The sequence below is a fragment of the Vidua macroura genome, chromosome 2 (genome assembly GCF_024509145.1).
Source record: "Vidua macroura isolate BioBank_ID:100142 chromosome 2, ASM2450914v1, whole genome shotgun sequence".
Classification (NCBI taxonomy): Eukaryota; Metazoa; Chordata; class Aves; order Passeriformes; family Viduidae; genus Vidua; species Vidua macroura.
In genome coordinates this window covers 47,030,361-47,053,033 of record NC_071572.1, presented here as the reverse complement: position 1 = coordinate 47,053,033, position 22,673 = coordinate 47,030,361, and the positions used below count along the sequence as shown (strand labels likewise).

The 22,673-nt window shown below is 35.9% G+C and overlaps 1 long non-coding RNA gene across 1 annotated transcript; it reads left to right on the top strand.

Annotated features, from left to right (window-relative positions):
* The first annotated feature begins 2,749 nt into the window (after positions 1 to 2,749).
* Positions 2,750 to 14,519, top strand: LOC128804410 (uncharacterized). Its single transcript, XR_008436052.1, has 3 exons — positions 2,750 to 2,890; positions 6,285 to 6,379; positions 14,343 to 14,519. It is a non-coding gene; the product is annotated as an uncharacterized LOC128804410 (long non-coding RNA).
* The last annotated feature ends 8,154 nt before the right edge of the window (positions 14,520 to 22,673 follow it).

Sequence of the window (22,673 nt, the reverse complement as noted above, 5' to 3'; positions counted from 1 at the left end):
TACTAATTCTTTAATAGCCACTTTTATTCCAGTGCCAAGAGGTTTGAAGGCTAATTTTGCACCTATTTAATGTTAAAAATTTCAGAATTTATTTTACTTTATGTATTTGTTAATGAGAAAGCATATATTCATAAAATATTTAAGTAAGACAATAGGATGCTGCCTGCAAGCAACTATTTATTCCCAACATTTATTTGAAACCCTCTGGTTAAGCAAGTAAACTCTTTCCTATATTCTGCTCTATTTTCTCATGAAAAACAAAATTTTCCATCTCATTTTCTCAAAAGCTTTGGAGTTCTGATAACATGTGCATTTAATTATTTATATTTCACCTTCCTGCAATTCAAGAAGCTTCACTTTTGGAATTGTCTTTGTTACAGATTAGTACAGCTCTTGGCATGAACATTAGTGCTTAAGCTGCAGATACAGCTTTTTAATAATGCTTCTTTAGCAGCAGTGGTGCACAGTCTGTCTCCTGCTGCCATATGGGGACAGCTGTGGCACGGAAGTACCAGAGACAGTTCAAGGTTCTCAGTGGTTTTAACACGTTCCTCCACAGCACACAGCAAATGCCTCATCTGTTGTGACACTGTGACATCCAGATGTGCCAGGACAGTTGTGTTCCCACATATCTATCCTCATGGGCAGCTTCCAAGGCAAGGGCACTCATTTTGGCTGATACTTCTCCCAAGAATGGGTCCATGTTGACCACGGCTCTAATCATGGTGCAAACCAAAGCTGATTTTGCCAGAAGTCCAAGGACAAAGACATGATCCCAGAACTTGTTGTGTGACTCTAGTATCCTGACTACATTCATGCTTTCTGCCAGCATTTCTGAGTCCTAGGCTGAGTTTTCTCCCAGGCTGGCTTTGTTATGTCAGACTATGATACCACTCTCCTTATTTGAGAGGTACATGGAAAGAAGCATCAAATTATTTTGATGATTTTGTTCAAATTGTTTGGCCTTCCTTTCAGCCTTCTTCCATCTATTGTTCTCTCTCCTTTTTTTTTCTCTCCCATCTGTCCTATAAATAGTTCTAATTTGAATACTTTAATGTCTAAACTGATAGAATTACCCAACTGCTAATTCTGTGAAACTGTGTAAGATATTAATTATTACCTATTTTTAAATTATAAATTATGGAATATCCTGTTTTAAAAGCACCCTCAAAGAATTTCTATACTTCTATGTAGACTGATAGAAACCACCTGAATTCAAACTTCTTTCCTCTTTTGTATTTTGGTTTTTTTTGTTACCTTTACTTCAGTGGAGTTACTTAACAGTCTTTGAAGAGTGTAAGAGTCTGTTTGTGCATCAACAATGCAAGCATCAAAGACATCTGAGGAAATTAAATCTGTTTTGTGTTGACATTCAATCCTGCTCAGTGTAATGCTCATATATGATTTTCTGCCACAGTTATATCTGCCACTGTCTCTACCATAACAATTTTTAAATTAAACAGACATGAAATAAGTATTTGTGGTAATTTACCTTTAAGTATAATTTCCCTAATACTGCATCCACTATTAAAACATATATCAACGAGTTTATAGATATTGTTTATGTTCAGACCACATCTAGCTTTTTTTGAAAAGACAAAATATGTTATAGAAGATATTACTGATCTAAATTTATACTTCCCTCTACAATCTACTAGATGGTTCAGAAGGTCCAACAGAGAGCTATGATCACCATTGTACTATTGATGTACAGGCTCCTTATAAATTTGATGATCTAGTTGAGTCTTCTAATTATTTTTCTCTTGCATAATAGAAAAGAAAGGAGTAAAATATCTTTTTTTTTTTTTTTTTAGTACTTAAATGGATTTATGATTGTAAAATAAAAAAAAATTCTAGGACAAGTTGAGGAATCTCTCTACACAATTTATTAATCATGGCTGAGGTTACAGGACTGTGTGTTTCTCTATCAAGTTGCCATTTCCATTTTCTAAGTGACATGCTGTGCTGTCAGCAGCATTTGAGACTCTCATTTCTCTGTTGCCTTTCTATCTCAATATTTAGTTGAAGTCCTAAAAAAGGTAACACAGACCTCACAGTATATGTTTTTTTAAATGAATGCTGCCTCTATTCAGATGCAAATACAATAAAAATTAAGTTCGTCCGTCTAAGAAAAACTAATTTCTGCTCTGCAAAGATGCCTTAACAATGAAGTTATTTAAGAAGTGCAAGCAGTTCTCTAAAGGGACTGATTTAAGCATTAAATGACAAAAGGACTGAAGAGCTATAATAGAGAAAAAGATAAGCCATTTATTTTCTTCAAACTGTTTTACTAGTTCACTGAAGTGATTGATGAAGAAAAAAACACCCAGAAGCTTGAAGAAAGATGAAAGTGGCCAAAGGCAAGATCCAGCAATCTTGCCATCTTGGTGAAGAGATTTCTAAACTAGGAAGAAAAAGGAATAGAGATTACAAGCCACAGTCAAGTGTGGAAATGGTGGAAAACCAAAGACCCATAGCAACAGGAACAAAAGAGACCTCAGAAATAGACCAGAATAATGCTTTTTTAAGGCATACATATGAAAATGTGCCCAGCCTTGGAAAAAAGTGGGAGGAACCAGAATGCCACATGTTGCCTCACAACTGCAATGTTGTTGGATGAATTAAGACTTGGTGGAAATGGAGTGGTGTAGTGAGCAAACAAAGGTTGTTAGGAATGACAGGCAGGGAAGGTGGTGGAGAGGGTTTTGTTGTCAGTATAAAGGAGCATCTTGTCTATAGGAAGCTGCCATATGCGATGGGACAAGAGACTGACTGAAAATCTGAATATCAGGATCAGAGATGAGGACATTTTTCAACAGGAGTGTGTTACAGTATACCCAAACAAGATCAGAAAATGAACAGTGGCTGGGCATGAAATCATGAAATATAGGTAATGTTTTACTTTGTGTTATACCAACCACACACATCATTAGCACTCAAAGCTTCGTTCACAAATAGAAAATTAATTAAGGAAACCACAAGCAATTAATAAAAGCAAACCTTCCTGTCTTCTGATTAAAGATATTATCTATGTTAAATAAGGACATTGTTCTAGATGGTTTGGAATCCCTGCCTGTCTATTTATAGAGCCAACAGTTCTATGTATCTATGGGGTGGTGTCATCACTGTATTAATTAGTTCCATCTCCCATGAAATAATTTAGTGCTTATGATAAGCATATTAATTAAGATTTTCCTTAAAGACTAGGCTGCCAGAATCTATTAGATAGCAGAATATTTTCTTCCAAAAATTGAGGAAATAACTAAGAAGAATGGCCAAGAGCACATTAAAGATTGAAAATACAAACTTTTTTCAAGTAGTATTTAGACTAAAATCTCCTTCTACCTAAATGTTGCCTCCAATAAAAGCAACATTTCTATTTTTAATCGTGGGTTAAATTAATTACTAATTAATTTAATTAGTGATTAAGTATTATTACATGAAAAAATAGAAAATATGTATATATTTATACATAAAAATACTAAATTTCATTAAAATGTATATATAAAAATTAAACATTATCTTGATGTATATTTTATGCAAAGCCAGACAGTGACAGAGAGTATAAATTATTTGCTGTAATTACAATCTAGTGAAGTTACTGGACAGAAGATCACAATCTCATTAAGACTGTAGGTAATGGTAATACCTTTTCCATACTTCAGAAGGATATGAAAAAATAAGGAAGGGATAAAAATACTTGATTTCTACTCTGTACTTGCTAAATGCTAACACTACAAGATTATTTACCACAATTAGAAGATAAGAAGGTTGAGAAAGCACGTAGACACCAAAGCATAAGTTTTTAAATAAAGAAATAGAATGAGAGCTGACTACTCTTCAGCACAACACACAGTACAGTCACAGAACTTCAGTACCATGATTCACAAAGAAAGGGACCCCCACAGGTTACCTAGTTCAACACATGCACAAAAAGAGATATAATCATGTCAGGCTGCCCATGGTTGGGTCCAGATGAGTCTTGAAAACTTTCAAGTGTGAGGATTTCACAGCCTCTTCTACTGTTTGACGACCTCAAACTAGTTTCCTGACAGCTAATTGCAATTTCCCATATTCTAACTTTTGTCTATCGCCTCTCATCATATCACGATGAACTTCCAAGAAGATCTGTCTTCTTCTCTGCATACTGCAGTGAGGTAGTTTCCAACAGGTCATAAGCCTAGTCCATAAATTGTGTTTTAGGTCAATCTGACATAGAAGTCTGATACAGAAACAAACTAGTGCAATTCCACAGTTTAGGTTATCCTTGTAAAGCTAAATAGCTTTATAAGCTAGTCTCCTAGTCTGTTTTGGATTTAAAAGCTATGTTTCTATCTCAGTATGACCTAACACTACACAGTCACTCTTGGGGAAGAAGTGAGGTAAGAATTGTGAGACACATTGCCAGAAAACTAGTGAGAAAATAATAGTATCATCCAAGACTTCAGGTTCTCCTTAATTTTGAAATAATTTTATTACGTGTCAGGAAGCCATACATTCATATACTACCCAGAGAGGCTGTGATGCAGGAAGAGATCCAGTGCAACTTATTCATATGCCTAAATTGTGCCTCTTAGATATCCAGGATTCATCTCAAACAAATTTTACTCATTTTGGTGGACCTATGAGATACACAGGACTTGTAAGAAACATCGGTACCATAGGTTGAGGTCAGAGTTCCATGCAGCACCTTTGTTGTGTTTTCAGCTGGACAAATCCTCAGTGCAGTAAGGTAGAAGCTTTTGAAGATTAAATGAGAAAACTATATCTTAAATTGTAGAGTTGTGCCATTTCAAGGGTACCTGTATGTCCATTGTACCTATTAAGAACTTTGACATTTCTTTTAAGGGGATAAATGCACTAAAATTTAAGTGCAAGCTAATTGATTTAGATAGCATGACTCAAATTTATCCTACTTGTTACAGTACCTTAGTTAGCTAAGATTAATTCAGACCACTTTAATGCAGTGGGAGACTGCTCTCATCTTAACCAGCTAAAAGTAGGTGTCTAGTCTAAACTAATTGTGTGAATAAGATTTTTGATCAGTGGTGACATCTTTAAAAGGCAACACAATTAGGGTAGTAGAAATCAATTCTAGGATTAAATGACTTACACTTTGTATATGCAACTTTCTCTTCACATTATACGGAGAAGGCACCAAGACCAGCTTGAACAAGTTAACTAATTTTCAGTTGGCAAGTATTAGGTACGTTGTTATAATGTGAAAATATTGTTTTATTTATTTGCTTATTTATTTATTATGCTAGAGAGAACTCATTACAGAAATTGGCCTCTCAAGGAATTTGGTAAAGAACTTAAGACGCTTTTGAATATAAGGAAATCTGAGGCTTTTCGAGGCAGTTTACTTATTTTTTGGTCAAAAAGCCCCCTAATACATACACTAAAAATTACATGAAAATTTTAAAATAATCATAGAAATTTTTAATAAATGAGAAAAATATGAAGTGGAATGATAGACAGATTTTAAAAATGTATATTAAATGTCTTGTGTTCACAGATACCAATTTTGCACATTAATGAGGTACATTGTGAAATTTTTATAACCAAATCAAAACCATAAAGCAGAGTGATGAAAAAAAACAAACAAACTATACTTGAAATACTTCATAATTTTTATTCTGAATGAAAAACTCTTTGCTTTTACAGCAGTTTTTGGTATTTTGGGTTACAATTCTTCAAAAAATTTCAGTTATTTTCAGGGTTAGTTGGAAAATCCAACTATTGCTGTTTTAAAGCTTGAAATAAATTATTTTCTTCTGCAGTTCTTCCTAAATGTTATTATCAATAAATGCAACATTATGATGTTTTGCTTTAATTTGTTTATGGCTTTCCTTGTCAGTTTTATGATATTATTTTCAAGAAAAAAATATATAAACATTGTACCTTCTCAAAGAGTTTACATGTAGAAATATCTGACATCTTGGGATCCAGTTTTCACCATTTTCCTGTTTACAAAGCTTATAAAGTGTAGATGTGCTAAGAGCCTCTCTTCAGTAAGTATGAAAACAATGTTTTCCTCATAGCAATATTTTGAAATCATATTCTCAGAATTAAGGTTCATTTTATAGTAAAATATCAGTTGTAACATGGAAATCTCAGACATCCATAGTAGATGACTTGATCTATAAATGCTTCATGCATTACACTCTTTTTCATGAGAGAAACATTGTTATGTCATCAATTTTGTACTTTCTTAATAGGTTTTTAATTTCTGTTGGATATCTTGTAGGACAGCTAATCATAGAAGCTTTTTATCATCTCAGCCTAATTCAACAGATGGATACCTTACCATTTTGGACTATCATTCTGAAGATTATCAAACTTCTGAATCTGGGTGTCTATTTCTATCCATCACCAGGTAACAGCTTATCCCTCTTTTTCTGTGTACTATCTTTTCAAAATAAGCCCAGAGTCAAGTGTTCTGCCTTTCTGTTCTAATGGCATGCTATTACTGTTTGCATACAGGAATTATTCCATATTTTAGCATAAACTCTCCGTTCTTTCTTCCTATTTACAGTTGAAGTTTTCTTGTTGCTATAAAACCCTTACTAACTTTCTTTATCAAACCTCTAATTTATATATGATAATTTGTCTCTGAAGAATTATTGAGATTCTGTGAAGCCCAAATTTCTTCTCTTACTTGGTGAAGGAACTCTATTAAAGCAAACATATTCTTCTAGTAACGTAGAAAGAAATATAGGCACGAGAGGGTAAAAGTATTTTTTAACTGAACTAGCTTTCTGTTCCCACTGGTATCACATGATTTGGAAAGAAGGGAAGGTAAGTGAAAGTAAGATTAGGAGCGGCTTACACAACAACAAATCCCATTCCTGAAATTCTAGGTGGACATGAAGGTAAGATAAATTTCATGTTACATTAGGGGTTGTGTTCACGTCCAGATTGCATACACTTTAGTTTAGCTATTTGAATGCAATACACTGCATCCTAATTTAGGATTAAAACTTCCAATAGGCATGGCTAGGGAGCTGCTCAGACAGAAGCATTTTCAGCCATTTGAGATGCCTTTGTTAATCCAAGGCAGGTGCAATGTGGTTGATGGCAAACTTGTGTCCTATTTACAAATGACAGGTTAAAGGAAATCAAAGATATCTCATACGGCACCAGATACCTTGTGAAAAAAAAAAAAAAAAGAACAGAGTTATAGAATGGGCTATAATAGGAAATCAGAAATCTCAAACTAGATACAATTGCCTAATTGTAAGCATAAAGGGGTATTTGAGTTGTTCTCAATAATCTGAGCATCCACCTGGGAGTGGCAGACATTAGACTAAACCCATGGGAGATAACTCAGGAATTGTAGTTAAAAATCAAATCAGATTAGCACAGGATATCTGAGTTTATTAGTAGCCATACTAGGCTATTGAATTGAGTTCTGATTTCTATTTTTGATATACTTGCTCAGTTATATCTGCAAATTTCTTTATTTTTTATGGTTTACTGATGGTAACATATACAGCATTTTGTCACCAAACAGGACGTACTGTTTAAAATTATATCCTTCATGTTTAAAGATGATGACAGACAAAGAAACTTTGTGAACAACACATAATACAATTTAGGTTATTATACCTAACAGCTTACCAAGCAAATGGTCTAAATTTTGATGAGTTTTCTAGAAATGGGAAAAATATGTATTTTTTAAAAAATCCAGTGAATAAGGCATGGATTGTGGAATCATGTCTGCTTTCTATCAGCTCTGTGGTCAATGGGGAGGATTTATGGAGAAACCTTTTAAATTTTGAAAGACATACAAACACAAACCAAAGCATGTGTGCAGCTTAGCTAAATCAAAGACCAAGAATGAGGGTCTGAGTTAAATGCATTTGCAAAAAAAATGAACTGGGAGGTGATGGGGAAGGCCACTGGTGAAGCATTTTCTGGCCCCTTCTTCACATCAGTCTAAATCAAGATTATGCTTCTTTGCTGTTCCAAGGTGAGGACACAGAGATAAACTCTTAGACAGGAGAATGACTCAAGTCCCGACAAAATAACTGAACTAGGACAAGTGAAAATGTTGGCAGATAATGAGGGCTGGATAATGATTCTGTGATTTTGACAAAATATGGTCATTGCAGTCTTCAGAAAGATTATTTCAGTCAGGGATAATTTCACTCATTATTTCAATGATACTTTCACTGAAGCTAAATAAGTGCCCAGTGAAAGAAAAAAGATAAAACGGAGAGAAAGGTTTGAAACTGTTCTTTTGAGTCTCTCTTTTGTTTGCCAGAATTAAGTCCCTTTTTACTAAAAGACAGATTGAGAATATAATTTCCCCCTTTTGATTCATTGGTATAGATAGCTCCTACATATTGTCTAAAGTAGAATTTTAGTTATTTTGGGGTGGAAAATCTCATTGTGATTCCACAGAATTGGTTTAATTGGTCTCTCATAACACCAGGTGTTTATATCATCTATGTGAAATACTAGAAAGAGATGGAGCTTCAAAGAGTCTGCAGCTGGAAGCTGTGGATTTTTCAATATTAACTTTCCTATACTTACCTCATGTAAAGCTGGTTTTTTTTTTCCAGTTTCTGAACTTAAAACTTTTCTGATTGTAAAATACAGTAGGCTTTCCTTCTTTGCCAAAATACAGCAGCTCACATCTCTTGAATAGACATTACTACTACTGACTTACAGATCATCAAAATTTAGGCATATTTAAGTTTACTGTGTTGACCTTGTCTGGACACCAGGTACCCACCAATCTGTTCTATCACTTTCCCTACCAGATGGACAGGGGAGATAAAATAAGGTGGAAAACCACTCGTAGGCTGAGATAAGGCAGCCTACTAAAGTAAAAGTACAAGTTTGTGCATACACAAGCAAAGAGAAGGAAAAAATAGGTTTGCTCTCTATTTCCATTCAGCAAGAGATGTTCAGCTACTCCCCAGGAAGCAGGGCTTCAGCACATATAGTGGTCACTCAGGAAGGCAAACATTGTAAATAAAAAAGTTCCACCCTCTCCTTCTCATTTCCTTAGCTTTTATACCTGAGCTGATATCATATGGGATGGGAAATCCCATTGATTTATTTGATTCAGCTGGCCTGGTTGTGTCCCCTCCCAGGATCTTGCCCACCCCTTGATGGGGGAGAAATGTTGAGAGCCAGCCCTGATGCTGTGCCAGGCCTGCTCAGCAGTACCCAAAGCACTGGGGTGCTATCAACACCTTTCCAGATGCCAGTGCGAAGCACAGAACTGTAAGGGCTACAATAGCAAAATGAGCTCCATCTCAGCCAGACCCAATACAATCTCCACCCCTTATTCCACACCGTTTGTTTCATATTCAGTTTCTGCACGATTTATATATTTTCTAACTATTCCACTGTATTTATTCCTCATTACTGAAATCCCTTCTTACTAATTCATGCAACTTAAACTGCATCCTTAAACCATTTTAATACCCAACACACAGATTTATACATTTTCATAACTACTATGTCCTGTCACAAATAGATAATATTCTCTCATTTCAAGGGCTTCCTCTGCCCCTTCAGTTCTATGACTTGGGCTTCATCTTACCAGGATGGATACTTACAACAGGAGAAGCAGCACAATCAATCATTGGGCACCAACACCATCTGGGCTCAGGTCATTGTTGCACTCTCCTTGCTCCTCTCAAAATTCAGTCTTTGTCAGTTCAATGTCTTCCTGCTACTTTACTTCCTGCAACATACAACTTACACCTCAGATAATTTTTCCTCCAAGGTTTAGACTCTTTGAGGCACACACTGGGTTTCCCCATTCTTCTGCATAATCTGCCAAGTACGCCCTGATCCTTAAGCAAAGACAATCCCATGAATGGGTTTGCATTTTCCCATGGGAGGAGAAATCCACACAGCTACAGTACAGCTGAATTTTAAAAATATCTAAAAAAGAAAATAATAAAAATCCTTTTTCTGAAAGCATGTTTCAGATCTTTTCCCCCAAATGGTGAACTTGATGAGTTTGACACTTTCTGACAGATATGAATGTTTTGAGCTTTGAGACTTATAGAACACTATGAAATGTTTCACCTTCTTGTCACCTTTCCATAATAACACCAGAAAAAGTGTCAGCATGAGAGAGATGACAGGGTGTAACACACACAAAAAAAGGCAAACAAAATATGAAAGTAGTATTTCTTTTGTCATGTCCTTGTAGCAACCTCTTTCTCCTCTATATCAGGGCTTTCTACTTCATTTCTCTGTTTGCCTCAACAAAGATTTTCCCTCCCCATTATCCTTGTCCAATCCCATCATTTTTTCTTTCTATATTTCCTTCTGATTTCCTAGGTCAGAAGACTGAACTAAAAATAAAAAATAGCCAAATATTTATATTAGAAGCAGCTATTTTAGATTCTCTTTATAGTCAGTGCAGAGAAGTATGCAGCTTCAAAAATACTGTGCTTAGTCTTGATAGTCTATTTTACAATCTTAATTTCCGTTTGACTATAAATATAGCCTAAAGTGGCTACTTCTGTTATGAATCTCTAACTTCTTAAAGTATAAATTTGTCTGGAGGAAGACTCTCTTAATTTTCTAGCTAGAATAATAAAAAGGCAAAACCAGCTGCAGAATATAAAAATACAATTAGGTGTACTCTGTCCTTAATTTCCTTTATTTTCCAGTAAGAACTTACTTTCCAAAGAATGAACTGATTTTTTCCCAGTATCCATTAAATATTTATATACCTTGTTATATTTATATTTTGTTCAGTTTTTGCAACATTTAGTCTTCTCAGGACTGCTTAATGTTTGAAATACTTTCTGAGACTCTCAGACACACTCTTTTTTCTGCATTACCATGCAGTCCAAGAATATGTTCGCTTTCTGAACCATATGGAAATTTGGGCATTAAAGAACATGTCAGACTTCTGCTTGCACTTGCTCACCCATTAAAGCTTAAAACCTGCAATTTCCACATCTTTAAAGGAAGCTACAAGCTTGGTTGAAGCATTCACGAGCAAGCTTAAAATATTCACAATTACTTATAAAAATAATCTGAACTGAGCATTTTGACCTTAGGAGACTTTATTGGAAAAACCGTATTTGTATATAAATAAACTAACTAGAGATTTAATGTTCAGTATATCTTATTTATATTATACATAAGTGTACTTCTATCTATAAATGTAGAAAAGTCCTTTAATTTAAAGTAAGACACATAAGTTTTAAAATGAAGGCCTGATTCCAAATTTTAAGAATGTCCTTGTTTTATATATGGGTGAGTGGGAGAGGCTGTTCCTGAAGAAAATCTATGTCTGAGAGGAGACTGTTTGCTCCCAAGGAAGGGCTGTCTTTTTCAATTGTTTTTTTTAAGTTTTTAATATGGTATAGGCTTAGACTTGTCTCTGTGAGAGTAAAAAAAAAAAAAAAAAAAGGTGTAGAAACTCAGATTCCTTTAGCTGTATTTATGGTGTTAAAATAATAGAAGTGGGGCCATGGTCATCCATTATGTTTAATTGTCAGTTTGTTCTTCCACCCTTTTTTGGAGGTCCCTGAGTAAGTCACTAGATAGCAAAACCCATGTTCAAGGTTAAAAAAATATAGAGTCCTAAAGATACCTCATTCTGGAGAAAACTACTTATGTGCGTGCAAATAATACAACTGTGGTATGTTTTTCCATGCTCTGTTTTGCCTTTGTGCTGCACACCCTCAAAATTTTCTTTCTGCTCACTCCCTCACCTATACAGTAATATGTATGAGATACACACACTACAGCCACTAGGGTACACCAAGAAACTCGGAAGACAGGTTTTATATAGAGAGAACATACTCACTTTGCTTTGCAGGAACTAACATTTGGTCTGTGGGTTAGGAAGAATTTCCTGAAACTGCTAATTTAGCACTGGAAGTGTTTTAATGCTTAACTTTGATTTTGATGATATTCTGCTACATGGTCTGTTGTCCTCCTTCCCATGTTAACTCATCAAAATGGATGAGTTAACATCTTCTACATCAAAAACCAAAATCTATTATTTATATATTAGCAAAGATGAAGAAAACATAACAGCTCTGTGTGTATAACCACGTGATTGTGAACATAGAACTATGGACAATGATTATCAATAAAGAGTTGGGAAGACAATTACATTTTGAGCCATATGTCATGCATTTTTCTCAAGCAAGACATCTGAGGGAATTAAGTAGAATTAATCATATTAAAGTGCCTTTATATTTCTGTTCCTGAAGGTATGCAAATATTCCACTAAAGAGGATTTAATTTAAAATTAATTTGGGAATTTTGCTTCCCTTTTAGTGGGAATTAGAACAAGCTTCTTTACTCCGTTTTAGTGAATTATTCACTTAATTTTAGAGTTATCTTTTATTGGCAGTTGAGAATTCAGACACTTGCTGGAAGCTAACCAAGTGTTTAAGTGGTTAGATGAAACAAATGGAAGCTTTGAATGAGGGCCAGCCCCTTTATTCTGGGAGTTAAAACATTTTTCATGGTCAAGAAACCCTCTCCTAACATTAGAAGAAAGAAAAAAAATGTAGCACAAATGATAAAGCATAGTGCTAACTTTTCTAATAAGCTGGACTTTACCCTGGTTGCATAAAGGTATCCCTGTAACTGACGGCCAAAAGCAATATATTAATTTCATGCCTTCCATGTCTCTAGACAGTAACAACAGTTGCAAGGTGTCTCCTTGCAGCATGATACAGGAATATGTTTTATATTACTTGATTTTAGATAACTGTAAAGATGTAATAAGGTGTAATTGAGGTTTCTAAGAATGTAAAAACATGTGTGTATCTTCTCCTGGTGTAATGGGGCCATGCTTCCCAAAAGTAAGCATGTCAGCCTGGTTTAACCACCTTCATGCATATTCACTTTGTGAGGTATCCAGTAGCACTCCATATGATCTCTAGCTGACGCTCCAAAAAAGCTTGTGTGCACCTGCTCTCTTTTGTGCCACCACTGGAGACATGCTGGATATCTCAGATCATTCAGCATGTCTCAAGTATCACTAGATGTCTATGTGGTAAGTGCAGGCAAATGAAACAATATCAGCAAGAGATAAATTACAGTTTACAACTATCTTCTTTCCTAAGCCAAAAGTCTATTTAGAATCACTAGCATTCATTAGAGAACCAATCTTTACCATTTCCTTGTTCTTTTAACTTCTCAGATGCTCTGACTTGCTATGTCTTCCTGGTCTTTTATTAAACAATACTGTATCTCATCTTCATCTCATCAAAATTCTCTGTTCTTCAAACCTTTCCATCGTCACATCTGATTGCTCCCACTTTATTAATCTCAGCCCTGAGTTCAACAGTTACCTTTTCACCACTGGGAAGCCCTCAGTCCTGCCAATTAAAAAATGCTGTTACAGGGACCCCTTTTTACCATTTATCATTTTCTTCATCAGTCCTCCTAAACTTTTCCATGTTTTCGTGATCTTCCAGTGTACATGCTGGGATTCTCCTTATCTGTGGAGTCCTTGTCACTGCTCCTCCAGTCCTTTCAATACCTCCCCATTCTCAAGAATGCTTACACTGAATGAAAATGCCTGTGCTCTCTCTACTTCTGTCCACTTGCCCTCTGTTCATATCTCAGTTCCTTCAAAGCAGCCTTTGAAGGTTTCCTGCAAACAGTTCTGGAAAACTGTAAGGTACAGCACAGAGCATGATTTTATTTCATCTACTGTTTAACAACATCTAACTGTAAGGACTTTTATGACTTGATCTTGTTGACACCCAGACTCTCATTCAATGGCAAGTGAGGGTATTTATTATGTAGCTGCAGAGAGAAGAATTTATAAGTTTGTCTTAAATAGCCAAGCTTTTATGGTAACAACATGGCTTTTAAGGTAACGACAAACTTAGTGTGCTTTATAACTTTGTTGGTGAATTTAAAGACAGAATAGTAAAAGCACTAGATAGTATGCTTTAAAAAAAAAGAGAAAATAAAATAAAAAAGCTATTTAATATTACTATTCAGCTTTTTAATGTACTGTGGAAGGCAGTGGTTAGAGTGGGTCATACATCACTATAATAAAATGTTGCTTTTAAATCCTAGCAGCTGACTAAAATATTTCAGGTGTAATTCATCTGAAACTAGCCCTGCAGCTTGATGTATTAAGCTTTTGATATGAAATGTTTTCCACCTACTGCATCATAATGTATTTTTAAAGCATGATGATTTGGCTCAGTAGCTGAATGTGGATTAAATTTAAATTTTCTTTAAGAAAAGCAAGGCAGTTAATATTTTTGTCGTTTAGCTGTAATTTTTTATCATGTTTTGTCTTTATTTTTCACTTAAAAGCAGCTGTTTTACAATAGATCTGAAGCATATATCACACATTCTTTCTAATACAGGGTCTGTTACCATCGTTTTACTGCAGCTGTACAACTAGATCCTGTTGTAACAAACCAAGAGGAGCTTCTAATAAGAAAGAATTAATTTACTTTAATTTCTAAGTTACAGAAAGAGGGATCTGTACTGCATATGGGATTTTTCTACAATGAGCTAAAGAACAATGACTCAAGTGACAAATCAAGCTAGCTCTTGCCTCCTTCAGGAGAAATCCCATCCCCCAGAACAAATTAAACAACTTAACAAACAAACAAAAAAATCTCAGTTTCTTTCATCCAAAGCTACATTGAATTAATATTTTCTGTTGCATAGTCTGAAATTGGGTACTCTTCATTTTTCTTTTTTTTTTCTTTTTTATTTTAATTCCTGATTTACACAGTTTTACTGTTGTATATACTTAGCCATCTAGCTTGTAACCAGCTAAAAATTCTTAAGCACAATAACAGGTTTAGCTAAGTAAGATCAAAACCAGTAATGAAAGGAAAACTTTAGATATATGTTCATGGAATTGATAGCCTTCTAGAAAATCTCAGCATCTTGTTCTCTTCAATCTCTTACCTTATTTCCTATCCTGTCCTTTATTGATTAACTCTCTTCATAGTTCTGAATTTCCCTGAAAGTAAGTGCCTGTAGAATTAAAATTTAAATAAAATGGGCATGAGTCACAGTAAGAAATCTGTATCCAAAGGATCTTTAGTTTAAGTAATGCTGAAAATAAGGCTATAGAATGGCCTGGGAGCAAAAATGGTGTCAATGCTAACTCTGCTTTGAGCTCATGTTTGCAAATTATATTCAGGGAAGATAATTTCAATGACAGAAACAGTGGTTCTTCTTTGTTTCCTGCATTTTCTCAATCACCACCAAAAAAACCCAACAAACCATTCTCCACTTCAACAAATTCAGAGAACTGGTTTCTCTATATGATTGTGAATTCTTTGGTGATTCCAAAATTTATCCAGGATGTCCTGTATTTCCATTGATTTACACTTATGATTGAAAGAAGGGGTTAAATCCTGTAATTGGAATATTCTTTCAATTTCCTGTGTTACACTGTGCTTTAAACTCTTTAATCTTTGCAATACTAAGAGGCTTCACTTGGGTACTTGAAGGCCTTCACTCTCACCCCTGCAATCTCCCTTTCATTTGAAACTGCATAAGCATTCAATTAAGTTATTATATCAGTATTTCTTTTTTTTTTCCTTTGGTATTACCACCATACAGTTATTCTTTTGCTCTTATTTTTCTGTACTTATACTTGCAAAAGGTATTATTATTATTGTGGAAAGTAACTGTTGCTGGGATGAGGATTTTATCATAGATATTAATTTTCAATTCCCTCTTTTTTTTTGGTTCTTTGCTTGTTTGTTTGATTTTGGTTTTTTGTTTTTAGTTTTTAGCTTGCTCAAGAGGAAAGTCAAGACTTGATGGATGATAGAGTAGATAATTGTCAACTAAATATGCAGTAAGCATATCAGTAATATATATGCACAGAACTTAGCATCAAATGAGAGTGCAATTTCTGCATCTGATCAAAGCATTCTCCAGTCAGCACTAATAGCACCATAATGAGGAAAAACTGACAGGGACTTTGAGCAGGTTCCTGCAGAAACTACATAAATACTATTAGTAAAGTATTGTGATACAGCCATCTACTGTACCAGAGAGGACCTCCAGAGAACTACACTTGTATGAGAGACCCCCTGCCACTCCAGTTCCTTGCTGCTTACTGGGGAGATCGTTCTCTTTCCTTTTCTCTTTCCTTGTCCCTGTCTCTGACTCTCTCTCTATCTCTCTTTCTCTCTTTTTGTTTTGGTTTTACCCCAAACTGCTTTTATCAATAAGAGTCAAAGTATGACATCAACTATACCCCTTGCAAGTATTTTTATTTGTACGTGTGTGTATGTCAGGAAAATTTTTAACAAATAAGTAAGGAGTAGAAGAGCTTTCAGGATATAGTGTAGATATTCCCTGAATAATAATGATTATGAATATAATTAAGGCAGGTGGGCTCCCACTTCTCTCCCATACTTTCACCTTTCATGGTGAAAGACATTTACATGTAATTAATTATAAGAGGAAACCTGAAATGAAGATATCCGTAACAATTAGAATGTTATCATCCTGCTGACATCTAGAAGTTTGACAATAAAAGTATACAGCATTGATTAGGGAAAGAAGTTATGTTATTAAATAAAAAGCCAAAACAATCAGGGTGTCATCAGGACACACTAGAAGCACAATCCACTCTTCCAGGCTGCTGCTTGCTTTGCTCACCTGTGGTCTTAAGCTACAGCCTCCATAGTCAAAATGTCAATGGTTAGACACTGGCACAATGCCAGCGCCCCCATGAAAATGCACCTTCCCAACATAAATGCTGTGAGATGTTATCAGGAACAGAGCAGAGCAGGCCCAAGCTTAATAACAAAGGGAAAAAAAACTTTATTAAACTACTACTACTACAGAAAACACATAAACTAAATCCAGGATGAAGACCTTTTAAAACACCCCTCCTCCTCCCAATTCCTAAAACACCCACCATGAAACATCACCCGGGATTCCTGATCAAATTACCACCCTTCAGATAATCAATACTCAAACTATCCAGGGAGAGAGAAGTCTCTCTTGCACCACAGACCCCCCAGGAAACACAGTTGCCACCTCCTGTGTTTCCCTGTCACACATGGCAACCGCTCGGAGAAAATCTGCCAGTGTGACACTCTCCTTTCCATGTCACAGCGCTCTCACCACCGTGCATGGACAGACTGCTCATAGGGCTCCTTTAAGGATGCTTTGCCACGGACCCAAAGATACAACAGTTCAGCTTCTCATCTTGGGACTACAGTCCCCCCCATTTTCCCCTGGGGCCAAGGGTCCAAGAACAGAGATCATCTTCTTTCCCGAAGACAGAGGGCATCACCACATCCCTCCTCAGCTTTCTTCTGTTCTTGCCATTCCTGTGCTGTTAGAAGCTGAAGCAGGTCTCCCTGGGTCACCACTGCATCCCCCTAAAATGCAGTCTCTATTGCAGGAGATTTTGGTTCAGTCTATGGCTAACAAGAAAAGTCCAGCCAAAAGCTACTTCATCATCTCCTCCCACCTAAATATTTCTTCTTCTAACATCTCAGGTCCCGGACTGTCTCTCTTCCACTACAAATCAAGGAGGAGTAATATTTTACAAAGCCCTCATTTCCCGGAAAGGGTTAAAAGTTCAGACTCCCTGGACGGCTGATATCTCGGTCCAGCGTTCCGTCTCCCACGCTGGGCACCATCCCCCCCCCTCTTTCTCCTTCTCCTCTGCCGGCAAATCTCCAGGTGCCGTCAGGCTCTCTGTCTCTTTCCCTCTGTAGGGGGGGACAAAGGCATCTCCGCTTCTCTCCACCCTTCCGTCCACAGGAGCTGGCTCGGTTCCAGACCCTCAGCCCCTCGGCCTACCTGGACAAGGCCGTGTGGCTTCCCCTCCCCCACCCAGCCCATGGCTGGGCGGGGGAGAGTCTGCACTCTCTGACGACCGGAACCAAAAGAGACAGTTCCCTTGGGAGTTCTTGCTTTTAACCCCCTGTGTTCTCAGAGGCATGTCCATACTTTCAGTGGTCACTCCAGGTGCCAATATCCAAACCTGACCACTGATTGGTTTAACCCAACTTCCTGGAAAAAAAATTCACTTCCATGTCAAACCACGACACATAGTTACTCAAGCTGGCTGTTGGCTGCCCAAGCCTAACCAGCAACTGGAGATCTCCAGAGGTCAGAAAGGCTCCTTAGGCAGTGTTTTGAGGTTGTCTGGAGCATGGTAGTGTGAAGGACCAGGCAGAAGCATGAAAGCATGTTTTGTCTCATATTGGATCCAGGGCTGCATCCACAGGGGCATTACCAGCAGAGACAGAGACATGATCATCCAAATCTACTCAGCAATTTTCAGGCTGCACCTGGATTATTTGGTCCTCTTATGTCAACACAATTCAAAAGAGACAAGAACAAGCTAGAGATAGTCCAAAGGGACACCACAAACATGATCAAAGGGAAGCAAAAAAGGCCTTTCCTCTTTGTGAAAATTGCTCAGCATCTTCACTTTATCAACATTGTTTCCATCACTAATCCAAAGTACAGTAGCATATAAGCTACTATGAAAAACACTAACTCTGTCTTAGCGCAGTGTTCTTTCCTAGTTTCTTAGTGTCCTATATTTTATAACTGAAAAATGCACATAGAAGTCAGTCACAAATTTTCACATCATAGAAAAGTTCTGTTGAAAAAATTTGAGAGAATATGGTATTAGTTTAAATATGTGTTTCATTTACTTAGGAACTTTTAATCAATATAAAAATTAGTTTATTCTTTTGGCAATGTATGTTAGAAAAATGTTTCAAATTGTCCCCAGTGCTTCTTCTCTATTTTTGAGAAATTCAGGAAATGGGGACAAAAACATTGAGCATTAAATCACCTGTAAATTCATGGAAAAATTGCTAACTTGCAGTACTTCAGACAGGCAGAAGGATGAAAATATTGTATGGGTTTGACAATGAAATATAATTTCCACTCAAGCTGAAAATCATTAAGACCCATATAATATTTTCTTTGTGCTTATTGAAGTTACAAGTGTTTCACCCTTTCATTCCAATTCAAGAATTGCTTGGTAAGAATTAGTCTAATGCACTCTGGGTTTTTTTGGTTTGGTTTTTTTTTTTTTTTTTTTTTTGCCTTTTTTTGTCTTTTTCCTTACAAGGCATGATAAAAGTATACCTTCTTACACATTTGAAATTTTTTTCTTGCTTCCTCATCTTCCTTTCATTCCTGAATATTCATGACAAAAATTGGTTTGCATGTCACCTAAATTTTGGCATTAAAAAAAATAAAAAAGGCATCAGCTTAGTTGCTTAGCAATAGGTGTTTAATTTAACTTAAGATGAAGAGGATGTTTGAGACCTCTGCGTCTCTATGTGAGGCTGTGTCTGGAAGGTACACCACAAGACCCATAGATGCACAGGATCAGCTCCCATTTCAGGCAGCAGCTAAATGTTGGATAAGATTCCTCTAATAACCTCAACTAGTCCAGGAATTATGGTTATACAATTGATATGAAGCCTTGTACTCATGCACTTCATTTGCAAATTGCAAATAAATTTAGGTATCTAAATATATGTACCTATCTGGTAACTAGCCATTTCATCTCCTGTTAAAGTCAATAGAGGTCTAGTAAAAAATCCTTCAATACCCAGGGGCAATGACTTTCCTTCTTAAATATTCATGTAGCATCAATAACTTCCTCTAGGCATGACAGTTCATGGGAAGCAGATATTAAGTAGCAAGCTGAGCAATTATTCCACTGAGATCCTGGAACAGTTGTAGAGACAACTTACCATTGCTTATAATCTACCTTTTTTAAACTGTTTTCAGTTCCCATTACCAGGAAATTAATTTTTTTTCCTTTCAGGACAAACATTGTTCTCATTTTGATATTCTTCAGTATCAAAAGTAAACATATTTTACCTGATAACATGGTCATGTTCATCTCGGCAGAAATTGCAGTGATTTTTTGGAGGAAGTTTGAGAGTATTAATAATTTCCTACTAAATTACAGATCAGAAGTGGGTTATCATCATCAGTTTCAGAACTGAAAGGAGTCTTCTGCTTCTCTGTTTCCATATTCAGCTAGTGAGTAGAGTTTAGCATTCCCATTTGTTCTGTGGACAGCCCATAACCTTGTACTTTTTATAGTGCTTTGTACTAACTTTTTTAACATTCTAACTGGAACTAAAAAGTGTATCAAGTTAAATTTGCTTCAAAACATGAAACAAGCATACATTTTAATTTCTTTTTTATAACATAACAACTTGGCAAAGAACCTAGTTAGCTTTCTGCTATATAATAATTACCATTCTCTAAACTTGAAGTCACCTTGTTAACTTCCAGCTGACTAAATATTTTTATTTAATGTTTCATGCATTCCTAGCCAGCAACCCTATTTTGCAGTGATTTACTAGTATTTAAAGTGCTTAACTGATTTGGATAGGTTATATATGAAGCCCAAGGCAGAACAGGAAGAGATATTCATGCCATGATGATCAGTCATACCTGTAAAAATATTTATATGGAAGACTCATGGCAGTTCAGCAGATAAAATCAGAGAGAATTTTCTCCAACTGTAAAGTTTTTGCATTAAAAAGTAACACACAAGGTGTGTTACAAGCAGAAATCATGCAGTGTTTTTCATATTCCCATCACTTTTACATTAGGTGAAGGTGATGCTTCAGCTGTATGAATCTGTAATCTCTGCTTTCTTGCTGATTTCAGCTTGTCAAATAAATGCTTGCTTTTGTAGAAACTTCGAGTCTAGAGAGAGAAAGGAAGTTTTAAAAGTAGTAAATGTAATATGTAATTTACTTTTTTTTTCATCTAGAACACAGAAATTACATATGGTTCTACTTGTTTTTTTTTTTTTTTTTTAATCTTAGATTGCTAGAATGTCAGCTAGAAGGAAAAAAATTTTCAAGTGCAATTCCTGTAACCATATTTACAGGAATTACCCTCCTGGTAAGTAAATTATCATGAGATTGTGGACATGACTGAACTTCCCATCATCCATCTGTTTTTCTCTCCAGACAGCATTGCTTTTAGCATAGAAAGCAACACTTCTTTCATGTTCTCTTATCTCATCCCTTTCTATGTGCCACAAACAGGAAAAAAAGAAGTACTTTATCTAGACAGTGTGATGATCTTGACACCTTTCCTGGTACATTCAGTCTATGGATTAGTCCAGAGCTGTGCTGATTCTAGGCTGTTCCATGCATTGAACTATTTCCATTTGGATGCTACCATATAGAGTAATATAGAGGTATAGAGAGAAGGGCCATGTATATTTGGTTGTGAGTTTGATCAAATATCAGTTACAAAACAATATGAGCAAAACCAGATATTTAGCTTTACCTCTACCTGATTGATATATCTCTGCACAAACTAGAGCACCATGCAAAGTTAATGTGTAATTTACTTCACAGCACTGAATCTTTGCTAGGCCAACACATCACAGTGCTGCCACACAGCTGCAGTCTTGACATCTTGATGGTCTATGTGCTCAAAGGTATGAAAATCTTCAGTTACTACAAGCTACTAGTGAATCAGTCCTGCTTCAATTTGCTTTCTGATTGCTCACTTGCCAAAAAAACCTGTGATATTCAATAAAAATATTTTCTTTTTGAGGCAAAAAATGTTATAATGTCATTGAACAAATCTTTCACAATGTAATTTACTCTTTGGTTTCAATATTTACAAAAATGTTTTACTGAAAGGAAATGTTAATTAAGAATGTGTCAGTGCAACTTGCTTATTATTTCTCTAAAAATATGAAGGAGATATGTCTCACATCATGCCATACTGGATGACAGTAATAATAATAATGAAAGCAACAACACATACAGAATACATGTGCTCAGTCCTGTCAAAAGCATGAACTGATGTGTTCTGTTTCTGATGTGAGCTTCTTATGTGGTTAAAACAAATTAGGTACAAGAAGATATAACAGTCACAACAAGTCCAGGAATGGAAACAAAATAGCAGACAGAGATCTATTTCAGTCTGAGGACTCACTGGCTGAGGACCTCAGGTGATTGATGCTATTACTTAAACACCAACATGTACCCCTCCCATCTAGTGAAATAGAAAACCTACTTTTTATTCACTTCTCATCACATTTCTCTGCTGAAGAAACAGCAGTCATACATAAAACATTATGAATGACAACATAATTAGGTTAAGTAAATTAGGATTCTGAAACTCAGTGTATGTTGTTTTTCTGCTTCAGCCTTCCCACATGACAACATAATTGATACTGCATTATGGAGTCGGAGTAAACTAGGCTGAAAAGCTATCAATTGTGCAGCAAGCATGAAGTTTTTAAGTGTAACGCATTTTGTCCATGTGCATGTTATTCTTTGTCCTTTCACCTTTTCCAGTTGTTCAGCTTCCACATTAGGAGTAGGTATCTGCATTCAGAACTCCAATCAGCCCCTTCCAATGCTGTACACATCAGTGACATTCCTTTCCTCCTCACTCTGCCTCTGTATATATGCAGAGACTGCAATAACTTTTCTGGCTATAGCATTGTACTGGCAGCCCTGCTTCTTAAAAATCTTCCATGAAGTCAACAGGGCCTGTGTCCTCATATGGAAATGTATTAGCTTATATGTAACTATGTTAATGTATATTTTGCTTGAATAAAGTAAGAATATCAGACTGTCTTGGAGTCTGATTCTCTCCCAATGATATCTACTCTCCTTCATTTTTTTTCTTTTATCATCCTCATTTTTTTTTTAATAAAAACATCATGTTTATTTGTA